Source organism: Balaenoptera physalus (assembly GCF_965194825.1).
Source record: "Balaenoptera physalus genome assembly, chromosome: 18".
NCBI classification, from domain to species: domain Eukaryota; kingdom Metazoa; phylum Chordata; class Mammalia; order Artiodactyla; family Balaenopteridae; genus Balaenoptera; species Balaenoptera physalus.
The window spans coordinates 59,683,216-59,704,676 of NC_138899.1; the positions used below are offsets into that span (position 1 = coordinate 59,683,216).

Consider the following 21,461-nt stretch of genomic DNA (forward strand, 5'->3'; position numbering starts at 1 on the left):
CAATTAGAAATGACCACTGTCAGGAGGGTTGGCACGGAGAACCGGACGATCAGATGGTCTCTTTCAAGCAGAGCCAAGTAGGATGGAACAGGAGACAAGTTTTCCTATAAGACATTATAGGGGGAGTAAACACCAACACCCCAAAAGTAACTAGGAACATTCAGAAGATCAATAAATTAATTTTCTCCAACAAGTCCCAAATCATGAATCAAAGTTTTTAACTTGATATGGAGGGAACGAAAGCATTAATTGCTGCAGAGTTCCAAAGTGTTGGGACAAAGATCAATGTTTTATGTCCAAAGACTGTTGACTCAAACACAAGATTTAGGTAAGCTAACCAGGTAAGTCGAAAGTTATGTGATTTAACCAACCCCTACCCTCTACTTCTGACCCCCCTTCCATTATTACCAGTCTGATGTGTACCGGCCTGACGCGTTTCATTCAACATCTTTTTCTAATATGTTTGCAAGGTATATGTTTGCATATATATGACTGTATAGTTGTTTTATACTTTTTAACATAATTGTTATTATACTGTACATATTTTTCTATAATTTGATTTTTTTTTTTTTGCTTATCAAACATCTTGGAGATTTTTCCTTACCGGTGTGTAGAGATTAACTTCAGTTTTTTCTTGTATGATTTTTTTCTTTTTTTAACTTTTTGGGAAAAATTGTAGATTCACAAGAAATTACCGCCCCCCCTAGATTTTCAGGAATATCTGGTCACCCTTCACCCAGCCTCCCTTAGTGGTCACATTTTAATTTGCATTTCGCCAGTTTTATATATACTCTTTTGTGTGTGTTTGCAGATTGTTTTGTGCAATTTCATTATATGTATAGCTTCATGTAAGCAGACTACATTTTTAAGACTTTGTATTCTTGTTCAAATATACTCCTGACAGTATATTTTTTGTGTAAATTCCTGAAGAGAGTATTCTCAAAGTGGTTTTCTTTTAATGGTCTTAGAAATTTATCTTATTAAAAATTTTTGGTTAGGGTGATTATAAAGATTAAAGATTTAGGATCTTAACCATGTATTGTCCTTTTTAGATACTCTCTTATTCTTCAATTGCTTATTATATATGCATAAATGCATAGATAGAGAAGTAGATAGTTGGATGTTTAGATATATCTGATTAGTCTTCCTCGCTAGACTAAAACCCCTTGGGAGGATGGGCTATAGTCTCAGAAGTCTGTTAAATTCGTGTCTTTGTATGTCTAATGCATGCTTAACATGTGCCCAATAAATGCCTGCTGGTTGGTTAATTATCTGGTTACCCCACTCTACCAGAGTGCCAGCTGAATGAGCCAAGCTGCGTATCTCCATGTAAAAGTCTGCTCCTGGAAAACTCAAAACAAACAAAACATTTGCTTATACCGCTCTCAGTGTAAGAAGCCTTAGCAAAATATTCTTGGAAACATTATGAAAACACCTAGATACTACAGTGGTAACTTTTATAAAGACAGCTCAGAAGATAGGTAGCTAGATATTTAGTTCCAACTTCCATCCAAGACAGTGGCAGTTTCCTACATGACTTCTGGCAAATGTGTCATGAATAGTAATGAAGCAAAAGATCAGAAAATACCCGCTGCTTGTTAGTTATCCTGGGATCCTCCTGGGATGCATATGGCAAGGTTCAAGCAAGGCCACATTCATCTCACTTTTGTTCTTTTTCAGGACATCATTATTGTATTATATATTTTAATTTCACTGGGGCGAAGTCAGGCAGAAAAAGAAACCAAAATATTAACTATTCAATTGATTGTAATTTTAAAGGACATTGCAATGATTATTTATTACCAAGGGGAAAAAAAACTGTAAATAGATAAGAACAGTGTGGCATAGAAAAGTTAAGCCTTTCTTTACCAACCTTATTCTTCCTTTACCCTGGAGCCTATTACCCTACTACCTTCTTGAAATCTTCTCTGAGCAAAATCCAGTTTTTGTGGCATATTCAAGAATGTGGAAGTTGCCATCAAAAATATCTGTCTGAACATAGGGGTGCATGTATCTTTTTGGCTTATAGTTTTGTCCGGATATATGCCCAGAATATATACAATGGAATACTATGCAGCAATAAAAAAGAATGAAATAATGCTCTTTGCAGCAACATGGATGGACTTAGAGATTATCATATTAAGTGAAGTAAGTCAGAAAGAGAAAGACAAATACCATATGATATCACTTATATGTGGAACCTAAAATATGACACAAATGAACCTATCTACAAAACAGAAACAGACTCACAGACATAGAGAAAAAATTGGGGTTGCCAAGGGGAAGGCAGAGTGGGAGAGGGATGGATTGGGACTTCGGGATTAGCAGATGCAAACTATTATATATAGAATGGATAAACAACAAGATCCTACTGTATAGCACAGGGAATTCAATGTCCTGTGATAAACAATAATGAAAAGGAATATTAAAAAAGAATGCATATATGTATAACTGAATCACTTTGCTCTACAGCAGAAACTAACACAACATTGTAAATCAACTACATGTCAATTAAAAAATAAAAACTACCTGTCTGAGTCAAATTCTACCTCTACCTCTATAGTTCTATGTCCTTGAACAAGTAATGGAACCTCTCTGAACCTCAGTTTCCTTATACATAAAAATGAACAATAAAATACCCTCTTTGCTTTGAGAAACAAAGCACTTAGCACAAGCTCTGACACATAGTAAGTATTCAATACGTACTAGTCATTTATTACTAGTAGTATTTTATGCCACTATTTTTCAGCCTGTTTAAAGTATATGATAGGACTTCCCTGTTGGTGCAGTGGTTAAGAATCCGCCTGCCAATGCAGGGGACACGGGTTCGAGCCCTGGTCCGGTAAGATCCCACATGCTGCGGAGCAACTAAGCCCATGCGCCACAACTACTGAGCCCGTGCGCCTAGAGCCCATGTTCCGCAACAAGAGAAGCCACTGCAATGAGAAGCCCACGCACCACAACGAAGAGTAGCCCCTGCTCGCCACAACTAGAGAAAGCCCGGAAGCGGCAACGAAGGCTCAACACAGCCAAAAATAAATAAATAAATTTATATAAAAAAATAAAGAAAATAAAGTATATGATAAACTGGAAACTCTCTATATCAAGGATTGCAAACAGTGACCTGTAGGTCAGATCATGTTTAGCCAACAACAGGTTTTTAAACCAGCCTGGCATGTATTCTTTATTTCGTTCTCACTCCTTGTTGTTACTTCTTGTTGCTTCACACGTTGCATTACTTGCCTGGTCCTTCGAGACATTTGAGTTTGTGATTACTTATCGAAACTTTTGATTTTGTATCCTAAGAGTTCAAAAGAAGAGGAAGAAAGATTGGCCAAACTTCAATGGCTGTCATCAAGGAAGGGAACAGGGGAGAGAGTGGGCAGGAGATGGTAAAAATTTTCTTCACTGATCAATGCTCCAGACTTGAGAATTTCTGTCTATTCTACTCCTTAAGCACTTAACCATAGACTGACTAGTATTATTATCTAGTTACTCATGTTTATTTCATCTTCCAAAGAAACCTGCCATCTTCTTGAGGACAAAAATCATGTCACATACATTTTTTAAAAAACCTCTCAGGACATCTAGCTCAGTTCCTTCTCATAGTAATATTTCAGTAAGCACATTTTTAAAATAGCACTATATTACATTCATTGAGCACTTATGATATGCCAAGATGATACATGCTAAATGCTTTGACCACTTATCCCATTTAATCTTTACATTAACCAAATGAGGCAGGCACTATTATTAGACCTGTTTGTTAGATGTGGAAACAATGTTACAGACGTTATGAAACATGCCCCAAATCACACAGCTGGTAAAAGGCAAAACCCAGACTGAAACCCTAGTCTGTCTGATCCCAGAGACCCTGCTTTTCACCATTTTTGTATATTGCTTCCCAAATTAAAAAAACAACAAACATTTCTTGATTAATTAGATGCTGAATAGCTGGACATGAATGAACTCTTTAAGCTCGCTTGTAATATCTAGGTCACTTGGCAGTAACTAGATGTTTACTACTGTGGATGTTGGGATCTGAGATTTACTCAGTCAGCAGAAAATTTTGTTAGGCATGTGCCCCAGAGGACAGATGAGTGAGACAATGTCACCGAAACAAGTAATTATAAAACAATGCAATAGAGCTTTAATGACCGTTTGGAAAAATGCTAATGGAAACATAGGAGACAAACTTATTTAAAATAGTTCACCATATATAATCAGCATTTTTAGGATTCCTGCTGTGTGCCCAGCACTATGCTAAGCAATTCATAAATATTTATTTGTTTAACTCTCACAACTACCCCCAAGAAGAAGGTTTCATTATCCATGTTTTCAAAGAAGTAAACGAAAGCCTGAAGTTGGTAAGTGGCTTGGCCAAGGTCACACAGCTACTAAGAGATGGAGCAGGGATTCAAGTTCAGGTCTGCAAGACCCCCAGGTCCATGGTTTATTCCAGCTTCCCATGCTGTTATTAACTAGGTTTTCTTCTGGTTCTTTGCACTATCAGGAAAACACCAAGGAAAGCGTATAAATATAAAGGAGGTATACGTGTATGAAGGCGGTTTCAGATCTGTCTCTTTAAGGCACTTCAGCCAGCTGAGTGAACCAGCAGGGTCATGGGGCTGAGTCATTGTCTGACTTGGAGAATAGATTATTTCGATAGTTTGCTTCTCGCTCTTTTTTTCTCAGCTGGGGTTTGGGATCCCTATTGTTCTTTAGGCTGACACCAGGTTTTGTGCTTGCTGATCTTGTTGAACAGTTTCTTGTCTAGTCCCCCTACTTCTTTACATTTAATGTAAACACAGTCCTTTCAGTTTCTGTATTTTTTCCCTACCCTCTTATCACATCAAAAAGAGAGTCTTGACAGTTAATTGTTTGATTTGCCATTCTCATGATGAAGGTTTTAGATCAAAGCCAAAGGACTATCGATAACATTTATAACATATTTTAGGCCAAGGAAAAAAATCAAGCAAATGTGGAACATTTTCCGTGGACCCTCAGGAGATGCCTTGGGACTGCTCTCCAGCAGGATACTTTCTGGAGCCTGGTGTGTATGTCTGCCATATCTAACTGGGGGAATGCCAAAGGGGGCCCAGGACCCTGTCACCAAAAGAGACAGAAAAGGGTTGTTACTGCTGGAGGACATTTTGGCAACATGAAACCTGTGCCTTAAATAGAAGCCTACCTTTGGGCCCAGTAGGTTCATTTTGAGGAATCTATTCTAAAGAAACAAAGTTGTGTATAGTGATTTACATATCGTTAAAAGTGAAAAAGCAAACACACTTAACAGTTTGACAATGGAAATTGTGTCAATGAATTATGATACAGCCACACAATGGAATGCTTCACTGAGAACTTCATGTTGTAGAAAAATATTTAATGACATAAAAAAAGTTTGCCATATATTTTAATCTTTTTATAATAAAATGTTTCAAGCATATACAAGGTAGCGAGACTATTATAACAAACCTACCATCCAGCTTCAACAATTAAGATCCAAACACAGTCCATAACTTACATTCAGTGGTAGGTCTCAAGTTTTTTTTAGTCTTTAGGTTCTACCTCTCTTTCTTTTTTCTTGCTGTTTCAATTATTTGTTGAAGAAACCAACAAATAATTGTTAGGTCCTACTGTACAGCACAGGGAACTATATTCAGTATCTTGTAATAACCTATAATGGAAAAGATCTGCAAAAGAATAGATATAGGCACACATATACATGCATATATATGTATGTATAACTGAATCACTTTGCTGTATACCTGAAACATTGTAAATCAACTATCCTTCAATAAAACATAATTTAAAAAAAGAAACCAGAGTGTTGTGTAGAGTTTCTCCCTTCCTAGCTTCTGCTAATAACTTCCCTTTGGTCCTTTAAACATGTTTCTCTGTGTCCTGTATTTCCTTGACTTGATGTTTGATTTTTGGCAAAAATACTTTATAAATTGTTACAGGCTCAATTGTGTCCACCCCCCAAATTCATATTTTGAAGTCCTAACCCCTAGCACCTCAGAATGTGGCTGTATTTGGAGATGGGGTCTTCAAAAAGGTAATTAAGTTAAAATGAGGTCGTAAGGATGGGCCCTAATCCAATATGACTGTTGTAAAAGAAGAAATTTAGACTCAGACTCAGCATACAGGGAAGACCATGTGAAGACATAGCAGAAAAGGGCCATTGTAAACCAAGGAAAGAGGTCTCAGAAGAAACCCACTTGACCAACACCTTGATCGTGGACTTGTAGTCTGCAGGACTGTGAGAAAATAAATTTTTTAAGCTACCCAGTCTGTGGCACTGTGTGCAACCCTAGAAAACTAATACACAGATAGTAGCGTGCTCTTTCATCAAAAGGCACATAATCCGTTCTTGAGTAGGATATTCTGTAGTGGAGAGAAGAACATATTACAAACAGCAACTTAAAAAAGCACTACACAATAAGAATGGCTACCATTTCAGACCAAATTATTTGCCAGGCACTACATTCATTATATTACTTGACCTCACAACAGCCCAGCAGGTAGGTATAATCGTTGCCATTTATAGATAACGAGACTAATTCAGAGAGATTCAGACACCAACCCCAGGACACACAGCTAGTTAGGTGGCAGAGACGGGTCTCACAGACAGCTAACTTGGGCCATCTGCCTGCAAGTCCTGGGCCACTTCTGTGCCATGCATATGATCACAGAGAGTTTGGACGCCGTCAGCCTCAGCTGGGTGCCTGACCAAATTGCCAAGCTCAAACCGGAGAAGAAACCAGCCAAGGGAGAGAGAGTTCCCCCAGTGAGAAAAAAGGACCACTTCTCAGGGTACTGGGTATCTGAGGTCCCGACCCTGGTTTTCTCTCTCTTTTTTTTTTTTTAATTTTATTTATGTATTTATTTTTGGCTGCTTTGGGTCTTTGTTGCTGCGGGTGGGCTTTCTCTAGGTGTGGTGAGCGGGGGCTGCTCTTGTTTGCGGTGGGCGGGCTTCTCACTGTGGTGGCTTCTCTTGTTGTGCAGCACAGGCTCTAGGCGCGCGGGCTTCAGTAGTTGTGGCACACGGGCTCAGTCGTTGTGGCTCACGGGCTCTAGAGCCTAGGCTCAGTAGTTGTGGCGCACGGGCTTAGCGGCATGTGGGATCTTCCCGGACCAGGGCTCGAACCCGTGTCCCCTGCACTGGCAGGTGGGTTCTTAAACACTGTGCCACCTGGGAAGTTCCCCAACCCTGGTTTTCATAGTTCATAGCTAGCAGCTCTCTGATGGTGGCTTCTATAATGACCGTGACCTTGATTCCTCCTGGAAAATCGATCTGGTATCATCCTGCACAGACCTCTTGGCTCTTCCGTCACTCCCCTCCGCCCGCTAACAACCCTAAACTTCACATGCACATTCACAGCTGTTTTGTTCGATTTTCATTGACTTTGGATCACATTTCAATTCAGAATTAAGAAGCAGTGAGTGTGCAGCAGTACAATGTTAAGGTTGAAAGTCCGGGCTTCGGGAAAAAGACAGATCTGGGTTGGGGTCCCTGCTCCATCCCTTTGACCTGGGCCACTTTAAGCGAGAGCCTTAGTTCCTCTAAGCCTCCGTTTCCTTGTCTTTAAAATAAAATTAATTATAATATCCACTTCGCAGGGTGGCTTTGACAATTAAATCAGAAAATGCATATAAAGCACACCTCTCAGGTCCTGAAACTTAATAAGGTAGCTTTGAAGTGTTAGCCCTGAAAGAAAACAGGATGGTAGCAAGAAGTGATGGGTATCTGGACTCCACAGTATTCCCTGTCTACACAGGGAATGAAATCCACCACGGAAAAGCAGATCTGGTGACTCCGGGTAACTTTGTCACTAGCAGTTCTTGACCAGAAAGTTTCAGGCACTCTTGCCTTCCCCACTCTGGCCCCCAAATGACATTGACTGCTTTTTCCACTGACTTTTTAGCTACCTTATCATTCAATCAGCTCTGGACAAATGGCATTGGCTTTGAAAGTTACAGTCTGCTTACAGTTAACTAAATAGCAGTTAGTTAAATGTATGAAAGAAAGCTGAGAGCCAGTTTCCTCTGGTTTTCTCCTGAAATTTCTGGCCACTTGCTTTGACCAGCAATGGGAAATTTCCAGTCTGTTAGCCTGTTAAGCTTTATCTTACTGTGGCAGTCTGTGTTGGTGTTATCTCTCCCACTTCCCTAGTGGGAAAAATGCATTACATTTGGGACCAGCCACGTGTGTCGATAGTACCTTTGTTGATGACACCCAGTGTGATGTAGTCAGGGCTGGTCTAATGTCTTTTTTTTCATTGCTGGACATCAGCTTCTTCATACCCTGCTTGCTGGCCTGGGCATCCTTGATCAACACATGGTTTTCTCTTCCATCTTCTTCATGGTGGACTTCACGGTTGGAGAAACATGATGCTGGCCTGGTGATGCAACACGTTTCTCTGAGGGATACTCTGCCAGTTGTACCTTGGCCCTGAAAGGTCTGGGGTCTTGGGCTGTGGGGCAGCCTCTATATAATCTTCCTCCGGGTGTGGACACTTTCAGGATGGCCTTCTTGGCTTTCAGGGCCTTCACTCTGCTGGGGTGGGGTGGGAGGTGGAGGCTGGTATAGAGAAAGAGAAGCTGCACCTTCCTTTTTTCATTTTCTCTGCTTTTTGGTAAAAAAGAATCTGAAGTTATATGTTTGAAATAACCAATTCCAGAAAAGAGACCCCACAAATGCCATCAAAACCAAACATTTCTGAGACTCTTTGCTGTTTGTATCAATAGCTTGGGGAGTTCAAGTGAGATTTGGGAAGGTAGCTGGTGGTTTTTCTCCCTGGGTCATTTTTTGTCTTTATTTCTGCTTCTTCTATTTTTTAACTACCCAAAGAGAGCAATTGATTTATATTTTGGTTGGTAGGTTTGAGGGCTGTCTTCCAAGTAAAATGTTACAATAAGAGTGACAGTCACAATGAAATAATATTTTACCCTATGAAAATAATTTGCAAGAAATTTGCATTAGGTTATGTATTATATTTCACCAGAAATGTCCTACACAGCTTTTTTGGCGGGGGTGGGGAAGTGATTAGCAGAGCATTGGAGGTTTTGAAGTTTGATTTACTTCTGTCGACAACAGTATTTCAGATGTACTCAGTCTTCCATCCAAGAATCCCCAAGCACATGGCATTGACTGCCCAGCAAAATAAAATATCTCATTCCCCCATTTGGGAAGCTAGGTTAAGACAAGTGAAGAAATTTCTCTGGTTATTCAGCCAGTTCAGTGAGACCTAGCATGGATGAACTGAAAAAAAAAAATGTAGTTCCCAACTTTTAGTTCTCAGTAATGAAAAGTTAGCTTTTTAAATATTTTTATAAACTTCTGGAATTTTTGGAAATGTGGATTGTGATCCAAATTTTACTCTGTCTTGGTCAACATTAGTTAAGTTTCTATGATTAGTCCTTTCCTTGAGGTCACATTTTTTCCAGATACAGATTTATACATTGTACCTAATTCTACCCCAAGACCAACAGTTCTGTTATCCTTGCTTAAGTCTTGGGTGTTGTTTTAAAACTCTTCATCCAGGAAAAGAAAACAGAACCAATAGACAACATGAACCAATCTGTACCAAGTACTCCACTAGACATTTACAAACATGACTTCAGTGAATCCTCCTACCATCTCTAAGGAAGCTACTTTTACCCTTATTATAGATAAAGAGATTGGGGCTCAGAGAAATTACATAATACCTTGCCCAAGATAATACAACCAATAAGATGGTAGGAATTAGATTTTGACCCCAGCATTCTCTAACTCCAAAGTCTGTGCTGATTTTTTAAAATTTTATATGGTAGGCCAAATTCCTCACTTCCACATTCTCCCAGAGAAGGGAACATGTAGACACAATGAACCTCTTATGTCTAAAGTTCAGGTAAATATATGAGCTCTCTGGGGAGTTGGCTCTTTTCATAGAGAATCCAGAAAAGACTGGAGCCCTTGCAGAAAACAATTTTGAATTCTCTGTCACATGCTGGATAAGGGCTAGGTTTTGATAACTGTCTAGAAATGTGGATAGCAAATAGTATTGTTTGGTTTAAAATTTTTTCCTTCTCAAGCACTATCATAAGTGATACTATTTCCAAATTTCTATATATTATCATCACCTCAGTTGAAAGTAACCTGGTGATATCTAGAATAGGTACTCTTATTCTAGAAATGTAGGGGAAAAAACTGAGTCACCAAAACTGTGAGTCGGCTACAGACACAAAACAAATGATTGAAAAGCAGACTGGCACTGGAATCGAATTTCCCAATTCCTGGTCCTTTACACTTTCTTTTTGACAGTGTAGTCTCTTTCTAGATTATTTTTTGAGCACAAATTATAATATAGGGACTTCCTGCTTTGTGAATGTAACTTACCGTAAGGTTTAATCATTGGATCAAAAAAATAATTATTTACAATCTTGCCCTAGAATGGTATTGCTAAAGTTCAAAATTTTTAGGATTGGGATTGTCTGTACTAGAACTCCGCTGTCCTATTTATATGTGCTTTCATTTGCTCCAGTGATCTCCCTCCTAATTTTTATGTCCCTGTTTACTTTATATAGTTTCTTCCAACAGACACCTCTGGGTGTGGGGCTTTGGGCTGGAGACGGAGACCTGTATGCAACACACCACAGTGGTTGGTAAGTATTCGCTAAAGGTGAAGTTCAGGACATGCACAGAACACCTTCTCAGAGCAGTGGCTGGGAACAGTGCCCCGGGGGGCCAGATCGCTAGATTGCACCATCGCAACAAAGGAGCAAACCAGAGAAAATAAAGCTGAACACAAGTATAGAACCTACAGAGGGAATGGGGGGAATCAGAATATAGCAGGGGGATCACCTTGCTGAGAATCTGATCATGCAAGTCATAAAGGTCATAGGGATGGTTTGGAGAGTTTTTATTATTTTTCTCACTGTCTTGCACAGATTTGGAATGCTAAAAAAAATTAGGAGAAAATAATAGAAAATACTAATTTTGGTCTGCTGCCCGGTGTCGTGAGACCTAACAAACATTCAAGAAGGAAGATTTTGCTGTGTTATAAAGAAGAAACCCATTTTAGGAGCTACTAAGAAATTAGCCCAGTGAATGTGTCCACATATGTAAGAGACAGACAGACACATCTTGATCAATGTCTGTCTCCAACAGACTATAAGCTCCATGGAGCAGGGCCAGGGACAATCTATATGTTGTTGGGCATCAACCCCCTCATACACAGTAAACCCCCATTGTTGAATCAATGAATTGAATGAATGAATGATAAATGTGTCTAGAAAGATATATATAATTAAATCACCCAGGTAATTTTTATTTTCTCTGTGATAGTCTCTGAATTTTTCTTTTTATAATAAATAGTTGTCATTTTCTCAAAGCATTAATTAAAAGATTTATCTCAAAAAGAAGAGATAGAAATGAATATGATACTTTAGGCCCAAAGGAGAAAACACTTCTTGTCAGATAGCCCAAACTCTCAGGGAGCCATTTGCACAAAGGTCTTCTACACATAGTATCTCTGAAGGAAAAAGAGAGAGAGAGAGAGAGAGACAAAGAGAGAGACCACTTGGCCAGAAGGTCAAGACAACAACCCAACCTTTATCTCAAGTGGCCCATCCCTTATTGGAGGGGAGACTCCAATCTGGAACTTATAGCCTATCACTAGGAGGTCCTCCTAGGTTGAACTGTTAGGTCCTCCTGCAAGCCCAATGGGAAGTTGCACAAGTCAGGGTTCTCCAGAGAAACAGAACCAGAAAAATGTGTGTATAAAAGAGATTTGTTATAAGTAATTGGTTCCCATGATCATGGAGGCTGGCAAGTCCCAAGATCTGAACAGTGAGTTAACAAGCCGGAGACCCAGAAGAGCCAATGGTTTAGTTCCAGTGTGAGTCGAAAGGCCTAAGAACCAGGAGAGCTAATGGTGTAGTTCGAGTCCGAAGGCAGGAAAAAAAGCCAGTGCCCCAGTCTGAAGGCAGTCAGGCAGGAAGGATTTCCTTGTAATCTTGGGAGGGTCGGCCTTTTTGTTCTGTTAGGGCCTTTGACTGATTCGGCGAGGCCCACCCCCATTATGGAGGGCAATCTACTTTACTCCGTCTACCAATTTAAAAGTTAATCTCATCCACACACACACTCACAGACACACAGAAAAATGTTTCACCTAATATGTGAGCACCTTGTGGGCTGGTCAAGTTGACACATAAAACTAACCATCATAAGAGTCATTTCAAGGGCCGAGGCCTCCGTTTTGACCCATGCTGCTCAGTAAAGGTGTTTCAAAAGGCTTGAGAGACTGTCTTTCTTCTTTCCCTATATTGCTCAAGGTTCCTAATTGCAAGCAACAGAAATCAAATATGGTTAACTCATGCAAAAATGCATCTGTTGAAAGGATATCAAGTCACTGACAACATGGGTAGGCGGGCTTATGAAACATGATTTTAAAATAGCAGACATCCAGCAGGAGGCATAGCAGGAGGGACCAAGCTTGCCAGGCCTCTGCCACTGCCAAATTACACACGCACCCCAACCATTGGACACTGAAGCCACACAGCTGCCAAAATTCCATCTTATCATTTATCTGTCTCTCCGTCACTCATTCAAGGCTGAAGTCCTTGGTGGGAGTGTCTGATTAGCCCAAGCAGGTCATATGCCTTCGTCCTGATGCCAGAGGGATGGGAGAAGAAACAGCTTTCCATCCTGGCTTTCTTAGTGGGAGTTGGGGGCCTACCTTCCATCTCTGCTACCACCATGGGGGATTCCCCACAACATGGATGTGAATTCAGATGCTGGGAATCCAAAAAGTGGCAACTGTGCGCTGCAGCCCTGTTATAATTAATTAGTCACATGATTGGTCAGCATTTAGTACAAAGTAGACTCAAGGCAAACAAGCCAATTAGTAAGCTTGGCCCGGGGAATTATAATCAGAAGCAGGAAGCAACATCTAAGAAAAGGCAGTTTGCTAGCTTGTAGATGGCCTCAGTGTTTGAGTCCCAAGCAGAAATTTTGGAAAGAGTCCCTTAATCAATTAGCCTCCTGAAAAGTACGTAGTGCACATTGGTTATGTACCTGCTGTGGTGTGTACAAAAGACCAACCCTTGCAAAATAAGGAGGTCTTAGTCTCCACCCCTTCAAGTGGAGGATATACTTACATACCATTTTCACTTAGCAGGAGAGAAAAAGGAAGAAACTGTCAGAAGCTGGCTCCTTGCTCTGTCCGGGGTCTGTTTCCCATCATCTCTTACACTGTGTGGGCTTTCGCTCTCTCTGTGCCCACAGGTCCCATGCCAGGGATCAACACTAGGACACAGAATAAGCTGAGTTCGGATGGAGACAGTCACTACACTAAGAGGTCTCTCTCTAAGGGAAAGACTCTTCACCGGTTTAGAAACCAGATCCTTTCTGGAAGTCTGATGAAAGCCACAGTCTTTCCTCCAGAAAAATTCATGTCTTCACTAAACACCAAACATTTCATTAAAAGCTTTAGAAACTTTACAAGCTTCCTGAAACTCAAAGGAATTTAAGAAACCCAGATCAAGAACTTATAAAGTTAAGAGAAAAAAAAAAAGGCTTCATGAATATTTCTTCCTTCCTTTACCTTTTGGGTAGAGCAGAAAACGTGGAGGAAAGGGCATCTTTCTGCAGGGCACCTCTGACTCAATAACCTTCTACCAGACAGGAGTCCTTAGCAATCAGGTTCACTAACAACTCTGTGGAATTTCCTTCTCCCCCTTTATCAGTCCTCCAAGACAGTCATTCACTTCTTTGCTGTCCTACAATTTTAAACTGTTTAATGGTTCCAAACATTGAAAATTCTCTGAATACAGTAATGCATTTCAACAGAGTAGACTGTCTAGTTTATTAGAATAGAATAGCTTTTAAACAAATAATTTCCTTTCAAAGACCACAGTCTTTCTCATTGCCCAGGCTCAGTACCTCAGAAGCATTCTGGATTCTATCTCCAGGTCTTCACTCTCTAATTCAGCTACTTAGCAGGTTCTATTAATTCTTTCTGTACAATATTTCTAGAGTCTAGCCTTTAATTTCCATCTTTTCCCCTGGGGCTCTTGTTCAGGCCTCTATAATCTCATACCCAGACTATTACAATAAACTTTTTTTTCAATTAATTTAATTTATTTATTTATTTTGGGCTGCGTTGGGTCTTCATTGCTGGACTTTCTCTAGTTGCAGCGAGCGGGGGCAACTCTTCCTTGCAGTGCACGGGTTTTCTCAATGTGGTGGCTTCTCTTGTTGCGGAGCACAGGCTCTAGGCGCATGGGCTTCAGTAGTTGTGGCACGTGGGCTCAGTAGTTGTGGCTGGTTGGCTCTAGAGCGCAGGCTCAGTAGTTGTGGCGCACAGGCTTAGTTGTTCTGCGGCATGTGGGATCTTCCCGGACCAGGGTTTGAACCCATGTCCCCTGCATTGGCAGGCAGATTCTTAACCACTGCGCCACCAGGAAAGTCCCAGACTATTACAATAAACTTTTAACTATAATGTCTCCATTTTCATCTTCCTCTAACCCTCCTTAATATACAACATAAGATTAATCTTTCTTGAAATATCAATTTCGTCCAATAGATGCCTCCATTAAAACCTTCTATGTTTCCACTGCCTACAGATAAAGTTATAACTCTGCAGTGCAACCCTGTGATGGGTTTTTACTGAGTCAGTTCAGCTAATCTGGGACTACATTTCCCCAATTCCCTTCCCCGAAGGGTCCCAGGTTAGGGTTGCCCACAAGAGAAGTTTGCATGATATTTGGAAGGAGGAGTGGAGGCAGCCATTTTTTATGGTCTGAAGGTTGAAATAGGCCCCGTTGTGGTAGCTCACATCGGATCTCCTGGCTATTGGCCTGCTGCCCCAGCTGCTGCCAAACCTCATCTTTCAGCTTCTCCCAAGTACAAGGCCAGGTGTACCTGCAGCTCTGAAGCACAGGGCTTCAGTTCTGCAGGCCACCAGTGTCACTGAGCATGAGGTGGTAAGAGACAAACGAGGGTCCAGTTTGTTCATGAGGGTTTCATTTTCACTTGTGGGTTCCCATTTGCTCTTGCCCTTCCCTATATCCTATTGATCTTTTCCTCCTGACTGCCAGCCTCTGATCTATGGGGAAATTCAGGCCCAATTTCATGATAGCCAACAGCCTTGCATAGATCTGTCCACCAGCTTCCACAATTGCCTGAGGTCACCAGAAGCTAGGAGAGAGGCAAGGAACAGAGTCTCCCTCACAGCTCTCAGAAGGAACCAACCCTGCAGACACCTCGATTTTGAACTTCTAGCCTCCAGAACTGAGAGACCATACATTTATGCTGTTTAAGCCACCCAGTTTGTGATACTTTGTTACAGAAGCCCCAGGAAACAAATACAACCCCCTGAGTCATCTTTCCCAACCAGTTGGCCCTTCATATTGCTAGTGTTCTCCCAGGGCCCTGTGCCCCGGACTTCTGGAAAGGAAAAAGAACTGACAGTTTTTGAAGGTGCCGGACTCTGTATCAGATGCTTTGCTTTCCTCATTCCAGTCAATCCTCAGACAGCCCCTAGGGGGTATTTGTTAACTATCCTCATTTTAGAAATGAGCACGTAGAGACATAGAAACGTTAAATACTTGCCCAGGGTAAGTGACGGAGGTGAAATTCAAACCCGTGTCTAACTCCAAAGCCAAAGCTCTTTCCACAATTTCATCCTTCCTTGCTTTCCATTAAAGAGCAGATAATTCAACCTTCCAAACCTTCCTGTCAGAGTGTTTCTCACCTGCTCCATGTTTCCCAAAAGAGATCGTCAGACTTGCAAGAGGAAACTGAGAGGCAGGGTATTCACTTATAAAAGCTCAACCTCTACTTTCTGGTACCTAGGCCCCATACACTTTCCTCTCTTGTAGAAATATTCGAGGAAATCTCAGCTAATTAGACTGAAAGTAGAGAAGATCAGGAAGAAACTGAAAAAAAACTAGGATTTACAGGATATCTTTAAAGTTGCAATTGTATGACTTTCAAGTGTAAATGAAATACAAAGTATGCCAACAAAATGCTGCTTGGGAGAGAACTCTTGGGGGATCTGCTGTAATGAATACACAGGTATGTTTTGAAATTAACTTTCCATTGTCTATAGTAAATCCCCCACGTGAGCTTGGAAGTGGTTGCTTTCTAATTCATGAAAAGATTTTCCCTCTATTGTTTTGCTTACCCTGTTGGGAGGATGGTGCTTATAAAGAACTTCAGTTCAGGGAAGGCTGCTGGTGCAAAATCCACCAGTCAAAATCCACCACGGTCAAAGGGGAGAGGTCAAAGCTATCAGGTCCAGCCCAGGGAGGGCCCCAGACCCAGAGAGTCAGATGACCTGGCATCCTTGGATCCAGAGAGGCTCATCTGTGGGCCCTCCTCATTGCAGGCATTGTTGCCTCCTCCGAGAAGAGCTCCCGGCTTATGGAGACTTTGTTGTTAAATCCAAAGAGCCCTTGACTTGACGTACTGGTAGGCTTGACCCCAGGTTCCTATAGGTAGCTCTTGACCCTGAACATCTCGGTCTGGTTCACCACTTCATGCTGGATGTTCTCTGCTTGCCCTCCCCCATCCCCACCCCCAACTAGACCCATTATCCACCCTGCTCTCTACCCCAGTTCTAAGAACTCTAAGAACTGCATCTTTGGCCTCTTACCTTCTGGCTTACATTTGGGCCCACCAACATTTGGGGTATTTATTACTCCAGATTCCTCAACACTGGGCCCAGACTTGAAAGTAAATGCTTTCCTCCATCTAAGGCCAGAGATGCTTTCTGGAAGCCCCACTCCTACAGTTACGTTCCTGGCCTGGTTCCTTTAGTTGTTGCCTCCTGTTGCCTCTCTGGCTTAGCAGTGGTGACAGCTTCCTGTTATTGCTAAACTAGGGTCTTCCTCACCCTCTACTGGTTCCTTTAGCTCTGCCTACCCCTTTGCAAATAGTCCCTTCATGAGCTCTCAAGGGTACCATTGCTTTTCTGCCAGGACCCTGATGGAAATGCTACTATATGTCCAGTATCTAACATTTTGGAAAAGAGTAGATACTCAACAAACATTTGTTGGGGGGAATAAAAAGAGGGTAGATGGGGAATAGGTTTTGCTTCAGCTTCAAAGGGAGAATAATTCTACTTTCCCTTCACTATCTTCCCAGCAATGCTTACCCTCCACTCCTTTTTTAAATTTTTGACTCTTCAGCCTTTGGTTTATGCTCTTGTCCCCAAGAGTCCCCAGGAACAGAGAACTGAGGGGACAATGGCTTAGCCACAGTTACCCATCACCACCCCAAAAAGAACTAGAACTGGAAACTTGGGACATCCACGTACCTAGTTCCCTAAGCCAGTGTTTGGATTCTGCCTAAAATGTTAGTGGAAAAATGTGACACGAGTGGTTGGTGAGATGGGAGAAGTCTGTGTATGAAAGTCAGCGAACCGATAAATTAGCAGTACATCCCATCTGGCACGACGGGCCACAACAGAGGATAAACTGGGCTTGTGCAAGGAAATTCTGGATTCATACACACTGTGCCAGAGAGTTTCTCATTTGGCATTTTAACATGCTGACGAGCTATGCTGAAAGGCTGTCTCGTTTTCTGGGCCCATAATGAAATGATAAAGGAGAGGTCAGTTGCCCTGGACCCTTCTTTAGGAAAAGCCACAAATGCTGAACTGGTACATCTGGATGGGGAAAGGTGACCGAACATTAGGACATATCAAGTTTGTTACCAGGGATTGGAACTAATTGGCAGTGAAAAACCAAAAGGACCATGTTCAGCTGGAGCTTCTGGTCCTTATATGTGAGAGACAGGGGGATGCTGGCACAAATAGAAATAGAAATTTTGACCTTCATTTCTCTTTATCCTAACGTTTTTTACGAAAGCTTATATCAACCTCCTTGTATTAAAGCAGGAACATTTTCTGTGGCTTTCAGAAGAAAATCTCTGTGACTTTCAACCCCCTCATATTTTTTTGGGGTGGGGGGAGTTTGGTTTCATTTGCTGCAAGTCTTTGTTGAACATCAAGAACATTCTAGGCCTTCCAGATAGATCAGCATCCCTGGAGATGACAGGTCAGAGGAGAGGACCACCTTTGGCTTATCAGACACCTGGAGCAGGTCCACGTTGGGGACAGCAGTCAGCTGGGAAGGAGCTGAGCCTGAGTCTGAGTTCTGGCTCTACCACGGTTAACTAACCGTGTGACCTTCACCTCTCCCTGTCTCGGTCCCCACATGACTCTAGTGGAGATAATCCCTACATCACAGCATTGTTGGGAGGATTAAATTAGGCAGCACGTGCCAGGACCTAGAATAGTCCCTGGTCCTTAGTAGGCCCTCAGTAAGCAGTGCCTGTTAGGGTCGCTGGCCGCCCAGCATCCCTGCATTGGTTGACCACAAAGACCATGGCGAGGGTGCAGGATGAAATAAATCACTTTTGTTTTCCCTGTCCTGACAAAAGAAGTCCCCTGGCTCTTGCTGGGTATAAAGCAGCCAAAACAGAAAGAGCCCTAAGAGCCCCCTTTGTCCCGACAGAGGCCCCATTTGTCGGACACAAATGCTGCTCCGGCAGTCCCGGCTGCCTGTGCCACTGTTACAAATCTGTTTGGGTTGGAGTACCCCCAGTTCACTGCTGTGATGCGTCCAAAGCTCCCAGGCTGGCCAGGCACAGCTGCGAATTCATTCACAGTGGCCCTGCCCACGGGGCTCTGGTCGCTGCAGGCTTTAAATTCTGAGAATCAGCAATTCATTTTGATGACCTCGCTCCTCTCTGGGTCGATGTGGCCCAGGGGCTCTGGCCTGCCAGTGGATCAGATGACTTGTGGAGAGACTTCCTGGGTTCCAGGAGCAAGCATTCTTGGCGCTGGAAGTGACGGGACCTGGCAGGATTCCTTGTTGGTGGTTGGTCTTGGCGCCTGTGTGTAGTACATGGCGGCTGGGGAAAAGCCACTGCTTTTGCTTTGTACGTTGTTAAAGAGAAACAAAGGGGCACTTTGAACAAAATTTGATAGAGGAATTCACTACGAACAGTTCCTCATTCTGCTCAGATGAACTGCAAACCTGAAAACAAGGATACTGGAAGCTAACTTCTCAGGCGGAGCCTGCCAACACAGACCCAGGAACTGGTGTGTGGACGGGGCGTCCACGTGGGCTTCACAATCGCGCCCATGTTTCCAGGGCAATTACCATTTCAACTCTCCTCCTTGGAGAGGGGTGAATGATCGGCACACTCAGAGCCATGAATCTACAGACCTTCACTCCAAGTGAGCTCATGGGCTGTCTTTTTTAATATATATTTTTTTAATTTGTCTTTTCATTTTTAATTGTGGTAAAATACATATAATGTACAATTTACCCTCTTAACCATTTTAAGTGTACAGTTCAGTCGTGGTTAGCACATTCCCATTGTTGTGCAGTCAATCTCCAGAACTCTTTTCATCTTGCAAAACTGAAACTCTATACCCATTAAATAATAACTCTTCTTCCCTGCTTCCCCCAGCCCCTGACAACCAACATTCTACTCTCTGTCTCTATGAATCTGACTATTCTAGACATCTCATGTAAGTGGCATCATACAGTATTTGTCTTTTTGTGACTGGTTTACTTCACTTAGCCTAATGTGCTCAAGGTTCATCTAGGTTGTAGACTGTGTCTGAATTTCCTTCCTTTCTAAGGCTGAATGATATGACAAATTGTCTTTTTTAATTGCAGTTCTATTAGGGATCCTTTCAATATGAAGGAGAGCAAGGTTGGGTGGGGAAGATCCTTTAGGGTTTGAAGGTGCATCAAGCTTACAGAGATTGAATCTTGTATGGCTATATTGCCATCACCCATATTCAATATCCACCGTCGAGGGCTGCCAGTCAGGCAGTCAATGCATCTTTTTTTTTGTTGTTTTAACATCTTTATTGGAGTATAATTGCTTTCCAATGGTGTGTTAGTTTCTGCTTTATAACAAAGTGAATCAGTTATACATATACATATGTCCCCATATCTCTTCCCTCTTGCATCTCCCTCCCTCCCACCGTCCCTATCCCACCCCTCTAGGTGGTCACAAAGCACAGAGCTGATCTCCCTGTGCTATGCAGCTGCTTCCCACTAGCTATCTATTTGGTAGATATCTATCTACATTTGGTAGTGTATATATGTCCATGCCACTCTCTTACTTTGTCCCAGCTTACCCTTCCCACTCCCCGTGTCCTCAAGTCCATTCTCTAGTAGGTCTGCATCTTTATTCCCATCTTGCCCCTAGCCAGGACATGGAAGCAACATAAGTGTCCATCAACAGATGAATGGTTAAAGAAGATATGGCACATATATACAATGGAATATTACTCAGCCATAAAAAGGAACGAAACTGAGTTATTTGTAGTGAGGTGGATGGACCTAGAGACTGTCATACAGAGCGAAGTAAGTCAGAAAGAGAAAAACAAATACCGTATGCTAACACATATATATGGAGTCAATGCATCTTGATTACTGAAGGTGTAGAGAGCCTTGGGTCATGCCTGGCCCTCTGTACTGAGTTCTGGGGAAGACCAGGTCCTGCTTTCCAGGGGAGAGGGAAGCCCAACCACAACACAGTTCTGACATTTATTAGTGGTGAGATCCTTGACGAGTCACTTCACCACTGTGAACTTGGTATCTCCAGGATCAAATGAAGATGACATTAATGAACTCTCCTTAGGTTGGATGGGGATTAGATGAAAGAATATATATGAAAGCACCAAGCATGGTACTGGGCCAGTTTTCAACAAATGGACATTAAATAGTAATACAAAGCAAATTAAAGATGAGATTTCTCGGGCTTCCCTGGTGGCGCAGTGGTTGAGAGTCTGCCTGCTAGTGCAGGGGACGCGGGTTCGAGCCCTGGTCTGGGGGGATCCCACATGCCGCGGAGCGGCTGGGCCCGTGAGCCACAACTGCTGAGCCTGCGCGTCTGGAGCCTGTGCCCCGCAACGGGAGGGGCCGCGATAGTGAAAGGCCCGCGCACCGCGATGAAGAGCGGTCCCCGCACCGCGATGAAGAGTGGCCCCCGCTTGCCGCGGCTAGAGAGAGCCCTCGCACGAACCGAAGACCCAGCGCAGCCAAAAATAAAAATAAATAAATAAATAAATAAAGTAGCTATTAAAAAAAAAAATGGATTAAAAAGATGTGATTTCTCCCCTCATCAAGCAGAGAACACAGAGAGACCAGTGGCTCTTGAACTTTTTTGAGTTAGGGACCACTTTAAGGGTCATATCCATGAATACACAATTTAACAGTGAATTTTCAGGGAATTCTTGAATCTTGTGATGCCCATGCATGGATTTTGGGCACAAGATCAGGGATCTGGGATCTAGATAGCAGAAGAGAAAACATTCATACACAATGCAGACCATGTTTTGCACAGTGTGAAGAAATAAAAAGCAGTTTAGCGCTGTTTAGTGCTAAAGAGATACTAATAGAGACGGTTAAAGAGTCAGGTGGATCCAATCAGGAGCACTCCT

General features: G+C 42.2%; 1 long non-coding RNA gene across 1 annotated transcript in view; it reads right to left on the bottom strand.

The window, feature by feature from the left end:
- Nucleotides 1-554: 554 nt before the first annotated feature.
- The window catches only part of LOC309647794, a 36,984-nt gene continuing 16,077 nt past the window's right edge, over nucleotides 555-21,461 (bottom strand). Inside the window, exon 2 of the long non-coding RNA XR_014256302.1 lies at nucleotides 555-14,409. This is a non-coding gene — a long non-coding RNA (uncharacterized lncRNA). The remainder of the gene's footprint in view (nucleotides 14,410-21,461) is intronic.